This window comes from Eupeodes corollae, chromosome 1 (genome assembly GCF_945859685.1).
Source record: "Eupeodes corollae chromosome 1, idEupCoro1.1, whole genome shotgun sequence".
NCBI classification, from domain to species: domain Eukaryota; kingdom Metazoa; phylum Arthropoda; class Insecta; order Diptera; family Syrphidae; genus Eupeodes; species Eupeodes corollae.
Genome location: NC_079147.1, coordinates 213377863 through 213394214, shown reverse-complemented (window position 1 = coordinate 213394214; position 16352 = coordinate 213377863). Strand labels below are relative to the sequence as shown.

The 16352-nt window shown below is 33.2% G+C and overlaps 1 protein-coding gene across 2 annotated transcripts in view; it reads left to right on the top strand.

The window, feature by feature from the left end:
• Window positions 1-16352, top strand: part of LOC129941130 (protein outspread) — a 222528-nt gene that overhangs the window by 18394 nt on the left and 187782 nt on the right. The window lies entirely within an intron of this gene.

The window sequence follows — 16352 nt, the reverse complement described above, 5'->3', positions numbered from 1 at the left end:
TCTATCTTAAGTGAATCATTACATCTGTGTGCCTATGTTTTGTACAATATACTCGTAAATATATTAATCTATAATAATTATAATCCAATTTAAATGCAAAGAGGAAAACATAAATCCATTCAGGCATCACGTTTTTCCATTTAATTGCAATTAAAATCTATAAAAGGAATATTTGTTGATAAATTCATTTAGATACTTGTAATAATTTGTTTCTGTGACACTTTTATAACCCATGATGGATAAAAAGAGATATACAAACCTTGATATAAAATACTTGTAACGTTAAACTTATTCCAGTGCAGTGTACAGACAAAAGTTGGCTATGGGCAATAATTCGGAATTAATTAAAAATTTATTGTGCAATCAGATTGCGAAGGAAATGAAAGGGGAATTTTGTTTATACATATTTATTTATCGAATTGGCAGGTTTATAAAATTGACAAAAACAAAAACAGATTGCTTACATATAATAACAGACAAAAACGTTTAACCATATTAAGTTGGCTCAAGGTGTGTTTATGAAAAATTAGCAAAGTTTTATAATATAATCGTACTTTTTTATGTCAAACCCACGTACAAAACAAAACCTAAAACAAAAAAAGAAACTACAAAATTAAACTTAAGTTAACGATTATGTCCAAGTATCATGATGATCAATTAAACAAGAGCTTAGTATGGGCACTTCAGTCAGTAAACTTGGATGTGCATATAACTTTGTATATCTCATTACAAGATTAACCTTGTCTTTAATAGTGGGCTTACCTACTTTATTTATGACCAACAACCAAATATTAATTCAAGCAAATAAAAATAAAGTTCAATGGAAAGTCGACTTTAGCTCCTCTTAATTTATTTGTTAAGTTTTACAAACAAAAAACTAAGTAAAGGAATGTGACGTGAAGATTCAAGCTTACATTTTTTGACATTTCTAAATGTTAAATGGTAAAATGTTTGCTAACTTAAAAATTTCTATTCCTGGTTTTTGGGTAGTGACTAAAACACCACAATGAAAAAACCGCAACAGAAATAGAAATACGTGATGAGATCTTTGATCTTCGCTAAATGTCTTATAGTCCTATATGCAACGGGTGTTTTTAGAAGGTATAATGCCAACCATTTCATTAGATATTTAAATCATAATGCCAAAAATTATCTTGCAATATAAAATTCAAACAAAACAAAAACAGCGTTCTTTTTTTTTATTCTATCCAAAAGACTCAAGTACGAAGTCGAATTTTTGGCAAATATAAGCTTTGTAAATTATACCCAAATCAGAAGAGGTAAAAAACTTCTTCTATTGTTCGGATAAATCACTTGGAAGCATTTTTGGCTATTTGTTATGAACATACCTTGAACTGAAATTGTTGAGTCTTGTAGATGCAAGTACCACCCATGAATAGTAGCATAAAGAGAGGGTTACAACATGAATGGGTTAGAATTTTCATCCCAAAGATCATTTAAAAAAGTAAGGAAGAGTGTCGGAGACAAAACGGAGCCCTGGGGTACACCAGCGTTTATTTTGTGAAAATCAGATTTAAAACCCGTCCAATACTACTTAAATTGAACGCCCGAAATTTTGTTGCTAAACCCAGCAAAGAAGAGGTTCGTCAATACCAAATGTATGCATTTTCAATAAGAGAGCTTGGTACCGAGCTCTATAAAATGCCTTTGAAAAAGTAGCATCAATAAGACAACGGGTTAGTCGAAGTGTAAAATCTTGGAACCGATCTTTTTTTTTTAAATATTGGATGTCTTTTTTAAGAGCTTTAGAATTTAAAATAATAACACTGGTTCACAAAATTACGCTTTTTTTAGTGCACAAACAAACCAATGCTTTGTTAAAGAATTAAGTTGTCCTGAATTCGAGTCTTAACCTTGAATTTTTCTACCACATCAGGTTTTTTGAAAAATGCCTTCTAATAATGCAAAAAATAACCAAAAGATAGGTTTTCAAGGCTAAGTTAAAACACCACACATCATTTAACATAATATCGTATAAGAGTTTTTGAAAAGTAAAATATTAATATTCCAGATCCCTTTCAAAGCATTTAGAATCTTACTTTGTCTTCGTAAATTCTTCTAAGTATTGCGATGAGTTCATTTAGTTTAATCTGAAGTTTTGAAAAACCTTGCATGAATTTGAATAATTCATTTAAAAGTTTTTACTGATTACAAATACAGAAATATTCGTCTTCAACATTATATTTATGTTTTTTGTTTCAATATACTCCAAGAACTTGTTGTTATAACCCCAAGACTACAAATTCGTAAAAAGATCAAAAATTGCTTCTATATTGGTCTGGTAAAGCATTCCACATTCCTGCAGTGCGACTAAAAAAAGAATCTCTGTACTTTACAGTACGTCCGAATTGGGTTCAAGGGTAAACTGATGGGCATTCCTAAAAGAACGAGTATTACGGTTGAATTATTTGAGGGGAGGAATACAACTGACTATTTCATTAAAGCGTTGCTTATGGAAGTAGCGATAAAATAATGAGAGAAACATTACAACACGGTCCTCGAGAGAAGCAAAAGTTCCAGCTAAACAACGTTAACCTATCATTTTTAGAGCTCTGTTTTGAATTCTTCTTGCATCGTCGGAGAAAACCTAAACACTTAGCAGCTTTTTTGGCGATGTCAAATATGTGATCACTCCAAAACAAGTGGTTTGTAATGCACATACCTAGGACTGATAGCTGTTCAGTCTCCTCGATGCAAGTACCACTCATGGATAGTGCCATTGGGGGAGGATTACGATTTTGCGACAGTAGGCAGCATTGAGTTTTCGAAGCATTATATTCTACACGATGTTTGATTCCCCATTGAACAATGCTGTTATGATCAGAATTGAATGGGCCTATCATACGCTGCCATTGGTAGTCCTCATCCGAAGAACGAAAATGAGAATCTAAAAACGAATATGAAAAGCTAAGGGGACTGTCATCAGCGAAACAATTTAGTGGGTTAGAAGTTTCAGACAAGATATCATTTATAAAAATAAGAAAGAGCGTCGGAGACAAAACGGAACCCTGGGGTACACCAGCGTTTATTTTGGGAATATCCAATACTACTTGAATTGAACGGTCCGAAAGGTATTTTTTAACCCAACGAAGAAAGAATTCATCAATAAAAAATACACGCATTTTCGATAAGAGAGCTTAATGCCAAACTCTTTCAAATGCCTCTGAAATATCGAGTGCAATAATCTTACTTTCTCCAAGACGATATAAGAATGTGTTCCACTTTTCGGAGAGATGAGATTGAGATGAAGTGCTCCTTTCAAACTAATTATTTCCAAATATTGGGAAGCTTTGCTTTAAAATTCTAACATGACATGAATTTAGACCAACTTAAAGGAGAAAATGGTCTAAAAAGAAAATATTAAGATCAATGAAATTTTATTTTTCTGTGTGAATCTAATCAAAGAAACCGCAATGTCTGAACAACCATAGCTCCACTCACGAACATGACTCACTCACTTGCAGGCGGGCGGCCGATGGGGTAAAAATGTTTGCATTAATAAAAGTAACACAAATATAATTTAACCCAAGACACAACGCCCTGAGCGCTTAAAATTTATAACAAATAATGGACCAAATGTGCAGTGTGCTGTGTGCTGATGGTGTACTGAGCTGTGGAAACACGGCACCACCAGAGATAGCCATAGGACAGGACCATAAAAACTTAAATTTCATATAGTATACTCTCGAAATTACGTTCCTGGAAGGCGGATGGTATGTGTCTTCAACTACACATAACACAACAAGGCCTGATGGTTGGTTTGACATGAGACGAACACAAAGACGAAGACGAAGACAACTCCCCGTTCAAAGTTTCCTATAGAGTATAGTCTTCAGTACTGAAAATGAGACTGAGAACTAAACTGACTGAAACTGATCATCAACATGATTCTGCAATGATGATCATTTGGAACGAAAGGGGATCATCATTATTTTTATTGCGTTTGCATCACAGTCATCGCCCCATTACCACCATCAAAAGAGCACCATATAATAATAAATGTGTGTGATTGACCAAGAGGCCTGGATCTGCTGAATCTGGATCTGGGATTCTGTAAGGATCACACATTGCATCAGCATAGGCATCAGTTCTGTTTTCGTTGCTGTGTGTGGTGTGTTTCTTTTTTTTTTTAATTTTATTTTGTTTTTCTTGTCTAAAATTAGAATCCTTATTTTGTCTCTTTAGCCATCAGGGTGTGCAGTTGTTGTTGTTGCTGCTGCCCATGTTGTATGTTGTACGGATGGAGGAGCAGAACCTACTTTTTTTTGATGCACACAAATTTCATTCCGCCCCAAAGAACATAAACATTCCGATTCTATATAAATGAAACGAAGGAAAATTTAACTCACCACCACGAGAAATCGGCTGAACAAAGTGAAAATGTGTCGCCGTCTTCCGAACAATGGGGAAGTTGGTTGAAGAATTTGGATAAAAAAAACTCGTGAACTAAGAGGCTATCGGAACTGAAAGGTGTCTAAGGAAATAGTTAAAATGATTGGTCCTAAATTTCATGACATACAATTTTAAAAATAGTTTCTGGCATTTGATTGCAATTTTTGAACAACATCCTTTTTGGTCCAATTTTTCGTCAATTTTTCGAGCATATTTCTTCAATAATTCTATATATGTTAGCTTTTTAAGGATCAATCGTAACTGGTTTCTTAGCAAGTAGATTTAACGTACAAAAAACAGCACAAAGATGTCAAATAACATGAATTAGTTGACCTTGTTTACATACCCGATAAGAGGCCAGTTTGATCTATCATTGGTTTTAATTATTGAAATCAATCATTGACATTTTTTTGACAAGTTGGTTATAGCTGTCATTGGAACTCATTAGATTCATTTCGACACCAATTGTAACAAATTTGACTCTCTTACTCACTTTTAAGTGAGTAATAATTTCAATGATGAAAACCAATAATAGCTATAATTGACCCCTAAGCTAGAAATGATCCTCATCGCTGAAGATGATTTGATGATAAAAAAGTTCTTGAAGTTTGAGGAACAGAACATGGATTTTGGATTAAGGGTTTGATGACAATCTTCGCACATTCTTATAAAAAGCTCTAAATAACAAACAATTAAAAATATCTTTATTTTAAAGTTTATGCCTTGTTAATTTAGTAAATATTGAGTAAATTTAAATAAAATTATGTATGTTAGACGCCAGTTATAGCTATCACTGTAATCGATCCGGAAAATTTTTTAAATCGATATTTGACGGTGTTTCCCTTTGATTAGAAATACAAATTATATAGTGGTCGATCGGAAATCTCAGAAAGAATTTTTGTTGAGAAAAAAAGTATAATTACGTATTTATTTTTCTCTAAAAATGTATGTTTCTATTTTCCGAAAGGAAATTCATTTTCCTGAACAGCTAATAAAAGTTCAAAAAAGAAACGAATCGTTCCACTGATTTGTGTTCCAATTTCACATAATTCCAATGACAGATTTCTATCAGTAAAAAAAATTCGGTGGATTTCCATCAGGAATTTTTTTTCAATTTTTAATGATAGCTTTAAACAACCTGTCAAGAAAATTCCAATGTTTGTTTTAATGATGAAAACCAATGATAGCTTTAACTGGCGCCTTAATTACTTAATACTTACAATATTCATTAATTCAGCATTGACGTTTTTCAGTGTTTAGTTTCTAAATTCATTATAATTTGTATTGAAATTTTCTTTCACATAATTATTACATTGCTCCACTGTATATCGTAGACTTAGCCGTTGAAATGCGAGTTGGATCGTAAATTCCAAAATCCTCCCAGGAAAAAAATTCAAAAAGAATAACATCAGAAATTATCTCAAAACCTCTGAGTTCTCAGTGGAGCATTGAAAATCGTCCTCTTTATGTTTTGTTATGTTTTTTTTCAGTACTTTTGTTCAAATCTTTGAGAATGTCGCGGTGGCGGATCGACTACGACGCACGATGAGGCTGACGCTGTGGCGTATTGGTGATGTGGTTTGATGCAGAGAACTATGCGTCGACCGTACCGGTTCGACACACGTTCTGTTTTTGTTGTAGTTTTCCTTAATTTTTTTTTATTAATCCAACGCACAAGTTGGTTATAGATTCACATTAATTTTCGGTCCAGCGCACATTTCCGCTGCCGGGATTTTTGAGGGACTTTGCATCATTAGCTAGGCATAGGAGTATTTGTGTTTCAAGAGGTTTATTTATGTTTGCTGGGATTTGGAGTTCTTTAAAACGTGTCGCCATCAGTTTAGCACTGCACATCCCATTATACAACTCGTAGTCTCTATCTGAGGATCTAAAATTAGATGATTTCAATGAGCTCTCTGAACTGATCCCTTTTTTCTTCAAAATGTTGTTCTTTTTTTGGTGCATCATTAGAAGTGATTATTTTAGATGGATTCTATATTTAAAATGAAAGCGTATAAGTGGATCCGGAAAGATGTTGCGAGACCAACTACTAATAACAGAGATGACAAATTAACGTGAGTTCGTAAGTTTAATTTCATATTTCGCAGCTGTTTTTGATAAAAAAGAAAAAAAAAAGTGATAATTGAAATTTCTACAACATTTGTTGTAAATGTTTTAATTCTTAGGAAAATTACCTTTGGACGGACTTAAAACTTGTCACATAGACATTGTTGATAAAATATTGTGAAAATATTAAGCAGTCTTCACATAATTTAAGTCAAATTATATTTTACATTTTTCACGGAAAATTATTATTTACTTCTTAAATTCAAAACTGTTGAAGTTCGAATTGACAGCGAATAAAAACACCATGAAAAATATAAATTAAATTCGTTCTTCATGAAATTAAAGCTAAAATTAAGATTCAATTTTGTAAAAGATATAATCTAGTCTAAACTTTATTATGATCAATAAGAATAAAAAAAACCGTTTAAAGTTTCTAACTTAACTCTCAGGACTTATATTTAACTTATAAATTTAGGGTTAGTTAAAACTTTTTTATTTAAACTTTCATTGAAAAAAGTTGAACAAATAATTTCAAAGAATGCAATCTTTTGGAAATTCAATTTTTATGACATCAATATAAAGAATGCATTCGTTGAATTCATCTAGAGATTGGGACTTCAAAAATTGAAATCACCAATCATTTGACATTGAGAAGATTGTAATAAGTGTCACAATGATTTGACTGCAAATACTCCTGAAGAATGACAAGACTGAATACAAAGAATGAATGACGTCTCAAATGATTGCATTCAAATGATTGCATTGAAATGATTGTAGTCTTTTTAAAATGAAATGATTGTTGATTGCACAATTTGAAGTTCCAGTCTTTAGTTGGATTTAATGAAAGCAATCTGTAAGTTGAGGTTAATACATGGGTTTTGATCAATGCATTCCCAAAAGATTGCATTCTTTCACAAGTTTGACACATGAAAAATAATAAATATAGTTTGAAAAAAGACTTTTTTCTCGCTCGTAAAATTGAAATAAAATAAAATACTCCAAATGTAAATAATCCAAAAGAATGACAAGACTTCAAATGAATACAAAGAATGAATGAAGTCTCAAATGATTGCATTCAAATGATTGCATTCAAATGATTGTAGTCTTTTTAAAATGAAATGATTATTGATTGCACAATTTGAAGTTCCAGTCTTTGGTTGGATTCAATGAAAGCAATCTGGGAGTTGAGTTTAATAATGGGTTTTATAGATATATTCCCAAAAGATTGAAAAAAATAAAAATAGTTTGAAAAAAGATATTTTTCTCGCTCTTAAAATTTAAATAAAATAAAATGAAATGTAAATAAAAATTATTTATAGAGGTCATCCAGTTGTTAACCACTCAATAAATTAAGCTCAGTTTTTGTTTTGAATGTGTGCTAATAAAAGGATTCCAATTACCACTTATCCACATTTACAAGCACCAAAGTGCCATCCACAAAAAGCCATCACCATCAACATCGACATCAGGCCTCGTGGTGGTTGTCGTCTTTGGCCGTTTCGTTGTCTTCACTGCTGTCGAGTTGGCGTTGTCGTTGTCTTCGTCGTCGTAGTCATCATCGTCATCATCATCATCATCGTCTATCGATCGAATGAGGTGCGGTTCATTAGGTTAACCCTGGTGCGCCACAAGAAATATACAATGCACATATGTACAGTACCTTTACTTACCTACCTATAACCATACCCATACCCATTACCCATGTCTACCTCAAGGCTTTGGTAGTAAATTTGTGGTCAATGAGACAGGAAAACTATGTCCCCATTGGCGCGATATCAAATATCCAATCAAAAGGGCAAACAGCAAAGTTAAAAAAGTTAAAATAACTTCTTTAAACTCAAGAAAAAAAAAAACCATAAATATATCGCGCTGATGCTGGTAATGCAATGAAGCTCAAGATATACCTTCCTACCTACCAACCAGAAAAAAAATGTATCTTCTTCTCGAATTACATGAAGAAGAGAGCTCGAGCGCCTTTTCAATGATAAAGGTCCAATGCAGTCATAAGATACATTTTTATAGTTTTCTTATATTTTTCCTTTCAACTTTGGAACTTTATGGAAGACTCGGGAAAGCAGTCAATATTTTTGTTTGTCGATTTTTTGTTGCAAATTTCCAGCAGACGTCCAGGCACCATTTTGCCAAAGATTCAGACATCATCATCATCATCAACAGCATCGTCATGGGCAATTCTTTAAGTGCCTATAGGTACCTACATTCATATACTATGTACCAACAATGGAACTCTTTTTATTTAAATCAAGTTCCAAAGACCAAAGACCTATAGAGAGGGACCAGCTCTGTCTGTAAGGATAGGGCATATGTTATGCATATCGGCTGCGAAAGAGAAAAGGTCGGGGGAGAAATATTCGAGGATAGAGTCATGACTGCACAAAATTGTTTATGTTATTGTTTAAGTTCAGACTTGGAAAAAACTGATAGGGGAGTTGAGGCTATGGCACGGGGCACCCCTTAGCGATGCAGAGACCTTAAGACGTTCTTTGAATATATGTCTTTATTTGATTTCCGAAATGGATGTGCTGTGCATAAGGTCAGTCAAGGGATTATTATTTTATTCTAAGACCTTAGGTGACGTTATCTCTATACGAAATGTGATCGTATTGCGGACAATTTTTACAGACAGGAAGATATTTAAGGCATTCAAAAAAGTATGAACAATTTAAAATTATTTCTTTTAGAATTCTGCTTACTAAACCATATTCCTTATGAAACATAAGACTTGAAGAACTAATTAAATATAATATGTAAGCTATCTATCAATATAGATTGTCTGCCTTGACTACCAAGACTAACTGAAATACAGAGTTCGGAACTAGTCTATTGAGATATTTATAACTTTAGAATAACCGAAATACATACATACAATTAAAACTTTCGGAACTAGTCTACTGAGATATTTATGGCTTTAGACCATTCAAAAATTTTAATTTGTTTTTCTGTTATTACTCTTCCTTAATCGTTTTAATGATCTTCATATAGTTAAAAGTAAATAGACGATTCAGTTAATTTTAGTAGTTTAGACCATTTGGACCATTACATTAAATTCGTTAGACCATTTTATTATCTTAAGCATATATAATGATCTTAAGTCCTAAGCCATCTAGTTTATGTAAAACGACTGCCTAGACCTTTTTTATTTGGTAAGACCTTTAGAGATTGATTTATCTTGATAATCTTGAGTATTATTATACCATTAAGCTTTCCATGACATTTGTAGACACTGTTAATAGGGTCTATGTACACTATCGTTTACATATCTAAACCAAGTCTATTACACTACAAGTGATCATTTTACATACACATATGTATATTACTTTATCAAAATACAAATGGTCTAAAATATTTAGACCATCTAAATTTTCTAGGCTATTATGATAATTTATTATTATTTTTTTAGATCATCTGTACCACCATAAAAACACTAAGCATATAATTTATATTACTTATGTATTAGTATATGAAGATTTAGACCATCTAAAATATCTTCCATCAATTTAGACGATTAAGATGATTTGGAAATCAAAAAAGTCAAAAATAAAAACTATCACATTTTTAATCATCAAATATTATTGAGATAGTTTAAGATCTCGTGCTTTTTTAAATAGGTTGATTAGCTCTTGAAAAAACTTAAAAACAGAATTACGGTTTTATAAGGTTACCCTCCTGGATCAATGCAAACACATTTATTTTTATTGAAAACGATTTTTGAACAATAAATTTGTATGGGGACTACTGTCATTTTTAGTGTTACAAAAAACGCCTAACACGAGTTAGTTTAAAGCCCTAATTTCCGAGTTTGAAGTCAATCAATGAATCGACCCAATGGTCGATGGCTGCAGAGGCAAGGACAGACAGACAGTTTTTTTTGACCTCTCACCATCGTAATGTCATGTTTGATTAAAATCTCGAGTTCGAAACTTTTTAACCAATGCTAAACTTGCTGCTTCATGTCGCAAGTAAAAAACTATCAGCAATTAATTTTTTAAGAACAGCTTATAATTGTAAAACTTTAGTTAAGCATTAGTTTAAAAGTTAATTGTGTATTCCCTGAATTAATTGTTACTTGTAAATAGTACAACAAAAACTTACAATTCTGCCTAGCTAAATAAAGGGTGGTTTTTTAGCTATTATCTTTTTGGCAACACTGGTTTAAACAGCTGACGCACGTTTCGTGTTTTGTTTCACTGCCAGACATCTTTAGTTTGGTCTATAATTTAACCATGAATCGTCTTAGAAACGAACAACGCTTGCAAATTATTGTATTTTATTATAAAAATGCGTGTTCTGTTAAGAAAGGTCATAGCTCGCTTCTTTCATTCCAATTGTGTTCAGCGACGAAGCTCATTTTTGGCTCAATGGGTACGTAAATAAGCAGAACTGTCGATATTGAAATGAATATTAGACAGAAGCATTACAAGATCTTCCAATGTATCCACAAAAAGTCACAATTTGGTGCGGTTTATGGGCTGGTGGCATCATTGGACCGTACTTCTTCAAAGATGATGCGAATCCTAACGTAACTCTGAATGGTGAGTGCTACCGTAAGATGAAATACAACTTTTTTTTGCCCAAAATGCAAGAGCTTGACTTGCATGACATTTGGTTTCAACAAGACGGTGCCACATGCCACACATAATGCGCAACAATGGACTTATTGAGAGGCGAGTTCCGTGAACATTTTATTTCACGTTCGGGACCGGTCAATTGGCTGCCTATGTCTAGCGATTTAACGCCTTTAAACTATTTTGTGTAGGGCTATGTTAAAGCTCATGTCTATACAGGCAAGTCCGCTTCAAAGCATTCGAAGACAACATTGAAACATTTATTCGTAAGATACCGGCCGAAATGTTGGAGAGAGTATGCCAAAATTGGACAAACCGGACGGGCTATTTGAGGCGCAGCCGAGGTCAACAATAATCCTCAAACATTAAATTATATGGACCGTACTAACGATTCAAATTTAGACTTCATGAATTTTTCTGAATTGTATGTGTTTTTTTTTCAAAAACTTTCTTATAGCTTTTCTAAATATCACCCTATGTAATTTAAAAGTGTCGGTTTATAGGGAATCGTCTGTTTGTTTGTTTTAAAACCAAAAATACAAACTAAGTAGTTTTACTTACTTTTTTTTTAAATAAATTTATTTTTTTAAAAGACTATGTTCGCTTAATAATATCAAAACTTACAATTAAACTAAACACGTGTTTCGTTTATTTTTTCAACTATCGTGAAATCCAGATCACGCTTCCACTACCGCAACTGCGTTCTCTGATAATTATTTTAACTATCTCAGTCTTGAACGAATTCAAAAAAAAAAAAACTGTACTATAAAAATAAACACTTGCTCTAAATTGCCATGAAACTCTTTGATACATTAAACCATTGCTTCCTCTCACCCAACATTCTTAGAATTTGAGTAAAATTTTTTTGAATTTGATTCGAATTTCTCGCCATTAAATAAAATGTGAGAATTTATTTACAATTTACGAAATTCGATATTAAAAGTGCTTATGAAAGAAATAAAATAAAATAAACAAAACTAAAGCAGCTTATTTCCTGCCGCACCACCACCGTCTGTATACAGCTCCGGGCTAGGGGGCAACTTAAGCTCAAATATCTGGGTTTTTAGGTGAATTTTTGTATTCAATTTAATGTTTTATGCGCGAAAAAAAAGAATAAGAATTGTTCAATACGTTTATTTGATTACTTTGCTTTATGAAATGCAATTAAATTTCGCACAGATCGCAAGTTCTGAAATGACACACAGGTGCTCGTGTTTATCGTCTTTTGAAAGGCTTTACGTTTTAGTTGGGTTATATTATTTTGGCATACAAATATGACTTCGCATTTTATTTTATGTAATTTTTTTTTCTAATTGTTGAACTCAAAATCCGATTCTCATACAAATTCAAATTGTCTGTTAGAAAATCATCCAGCGACATGTGCATGCAACATACGAGTATTGGATTGTGTATAGAAAACACAAATAACAAAAGTCTTACCGTGTGACACATTGTGACTTGAGCTAATTTCTAAAATTAAGCTTTTCTAATGGGGTTTTCTTGGGTCGTATTTAATCGGCCGGAGCGGTCGTTATGGTTGAATGGTCTTTTTTGCCGGGGAAGTTATCAAGTTCCTTACAGCTATACATTTAATTTGGTGGGAAAAAGCTGTATGTCTCAATGCATTAGTGCAACTTGTTGCTATATAGATGTTTGCTAATAATGTAGCTACAGGTTGGTGGGAAGTTGTGTGTAAATTTCTATTAAAATAATAATTAAATTGTATAAGCATTAAATTTTTTACTAAACAAATAGGTGACAAATATGTTTTGTAATTTTCTCCTTTAAATTAAGAGTGAGCTCGTTGACACCTTGACATTTTTAGGAATCGATCGACACACACGTGTAAACACAGTGAATTTCTATCGTAAATGTTTCACACGACTTACAATAGAACATCCGCATAGATTGTTTTTAGACGGAAAATGAAATTAAGTTTAATAAGTTTCTAATTAATGGCAAGTTGACATTTTAAACTATCCTTGAGGATTGATTTGATATATGAAAGTGTGAGAACAATGAATCTTCTGAAAACAACTTTGTATATAAATATTTTATTTTCCTTGCAACTTACAACTGTGTTTTGCAAACTTTTAAACAACTCATAATATGTGATGCAATCGTTCTTATCTCAACAGCTGTGTGGAAAAATTATCAAGTTATGTGTTGGAAATAAAGCAAAGTTCTTAAAACCGATGCAACCATACATTTTGCTTACAATTTCCGCTTTAATTTGTAGGTACCAAGGTATGTCATCTACTGGGTTAAAAAATAGGAAAACTCGGCTGGTCCCTTTTTCCAAGCACCCGAAAAATGATATTTCCGGTACTAACCTATCTCAATAAGTGCAGTGGCTCACAACTTACCCTTATTACATTTTGTCTTAAAGGATAAAAAGCAAAAAAGCATTGGAATTAGGAATAATAAATTTCAGTATGAAATTGATGTTTATTGTTTTCTATGACTTTTTTGTGATCAATTTTTCACGATTTTAAGATCTTACTATCTGACCCTCAATTTTCAATAAAATGGGTTGCCGAACTACAATTGAAGTACTCGTAATAGTTGTAAACCACTTCTTAGTTAAAAAAACCAATTTGACACAACAGTTTCTTTATGAAAATCGTGAGTGAAGAATTGTATCGATAATAAAATGTTCAATGCGTCTAATTCGAAGGCCCTCAAATTGACAACAGAGATAAAAAAATAGGGAACACGTGTAGTGCTGGGACCGTTCGCAGCTTTTTTCTCGAACAAGACTTATTGACAAGTTGCTCGTAGGAAGCTTTTTATCAGTAGAAAAATTAAAGTAGTCGGCTAGTCTTTGCAAAAGAGAAAATTTTAGAAGTCTTTGAATTGTACATACTGTTATTTACTTACGTGTAGCATTAATAAAAAAATTGGCGCTCAGATGTTAGGGAGGAATATCGCGGTTGAATCAACTGGTCAAACCTAATTAAAGAAGCCCTTCTTATTCTCTCAAAAAGGTGGGGTGGTTCGTATGTAAGCAGGACATCGGAAAACAATGATAAGGTACGAAACTGAAAATAGTTCTCTAGTGGCATGTGAAGTAAACTATTTGTAAAATGAGATACTCTGTCGTATCTACGAAGCCCATAAATGTATCTGATGATGCTGTTGAAAATGACGTTAAGCTTACTTTTGCATGAAAAGTTACAACTCCAAAAAATTTCGCAGCCATAGGCCAAAATTGGAAGAATTAAACTTTTTGCAAGCATTGCACGCGTCTTCATAGGTGTATAAGCCTGGGAGACCCCAAGCATGCGTAATACTCCGTATGATTTTCCAATTATAGCGTTAATATGCTTATCCCATGTCAAATTACGAGTAAAAATGACTCCAAGATTCCGAGCAGAGTCCACATATTCAATAGTGGCATTGTTTTAAATAATTTGTGGGAAGTATGACAAATCCAGAACTCTTTTAGATATAACTTAACACTTAGATTTAGATGGATCTAATGTCAGTCCGTTAAACTGTGCCCAACCTGATAGTTTTTCAAGGTCCTCGTTTAAGCGGTAAGCACCATCTTCAATAAGACCAAGATCGCAGCCGAGATACATCTGTACATCGTCAGCATACTTACGTACTGTGCACTTATGAATTACAGAGGGAATATCGTTTATATATAGAGAAAAAAGTATTGGTCCCAGAATAGATCCCTGTGGAACTCCACTAGTGGTTGGAAGAAAGTCAGACAACCTGTTACCTACTTCAACTGATTGCATTCTTCCGGATTAATAGGAAGAAATAAGTTTTACAGCATCAGAGGAGAAGTTATAATGCTGGCGAAGTTTATTTGCGAGTTTGCTGTGAACCACAGTATCAAATGCCTTCGAAAAATCAAGGAGGACTAAAAAATTAACTTTATCGCAATCCAATGCTTGACGGAAGTCCTCTATCACATCAAGCAGAGCCGTAACACAGCTATGCTTCTCTCGAAAGCCACTCTGTTTTGGAGTTAAAAGATTGTTCTCCTTAAGGAACTCACCTATTTGATTTTTGAGGATCCTTTCAAAAACTTTTGAAAGAAAAGCTAAAATCGAAATTGGCCTATATTCGCTACACTTAGCATTTTTGGGTATAGGTATAACTATTGCCAATTTCCAGTCAGAAGGAAACTCTCCAGTAGTAAGGATAGTATTGAAGATATAAGTGATATACGGTAACACAACGGGAAGTATAATTTTTGAAAAGGAAGGGTGCATTTAATCGTGGCCTATGGCATTTGACTTTACTGAAAGCAGGCTTTCAACAACTTCAATACTGCTAACACGTGTGAACCCAAAGTTGGAGGAAGTATTTTTCGCTGATAAAATTTGAACTGGAAGCACAGAGTTAGATAGAGAAGTCGGCAGAGGAGTACAGACGAATTTTCTATTCAAAAAGTTACCATCAACATTCTCGATATGACTATGTTTTGATTTACCAAGCCCAATGCTACGCAGATTACTCCACAGCTGTCGGTTACTAAAGCCGGCGATATTAAGTTTACCCGAATAAATCCTAGTCTTGGCTGAACGAATTTTCATCACTACTCTATTGCAAAGTGACTGATATATTTGTCTAAGTTCAGGTAAACGATACATTTTCCACGAGTTGTACGCTCGATCACGTTGCTGCATTAAGATACGTATTTTACTGTTGAACCAGTTGGGATCTTTTGATTTATTTTGTAAAGTTTTAAAGGCAACGTGTCTATTAAAAAGTTGAGCAACATTATTATTAAAAAACTGCACCTGCGCAGTGGACGAAGACAAGTTAAAAATATTGTGCCAGTCTATATTTCGGGTATCTGCTTCGAGTTAGGAGTAATCAATGTTTTTGAAACCTCGATATTTGTATGTTTTACTGTGTAAAACTGGGATCGCATTAATCACCAAATTGATGAGATATAATTTTGTAGAACATGGCAAATTAAGTTGGGTGATTTTTTAAAAAGTGAAAGTTTTTCAAAGAAAATCACATACAATTCAGAAAAATACATAAAACCTTTATGTGAATCGTTCGTACGGTCCATATAATTTACTGTTTGAAGATTATTTTATGCAAATGTTGACCTTCACTGCGCCTCGAATGGTCCATTTACTTAGTCCAATTTTGGAATACTGTTTCTAACATTTCGCCCGGGCTTGTCTGTATAGAAATAAGCTTTAACATAGCCCCACAGAAAATAGTCTAAATGCGTTAAATCGCACGATCTAGGCGGCCAATCGAACGGTCCCGAACGTAAAATAAAATTTTTACCGAACTCGCCTCTTAATAAAT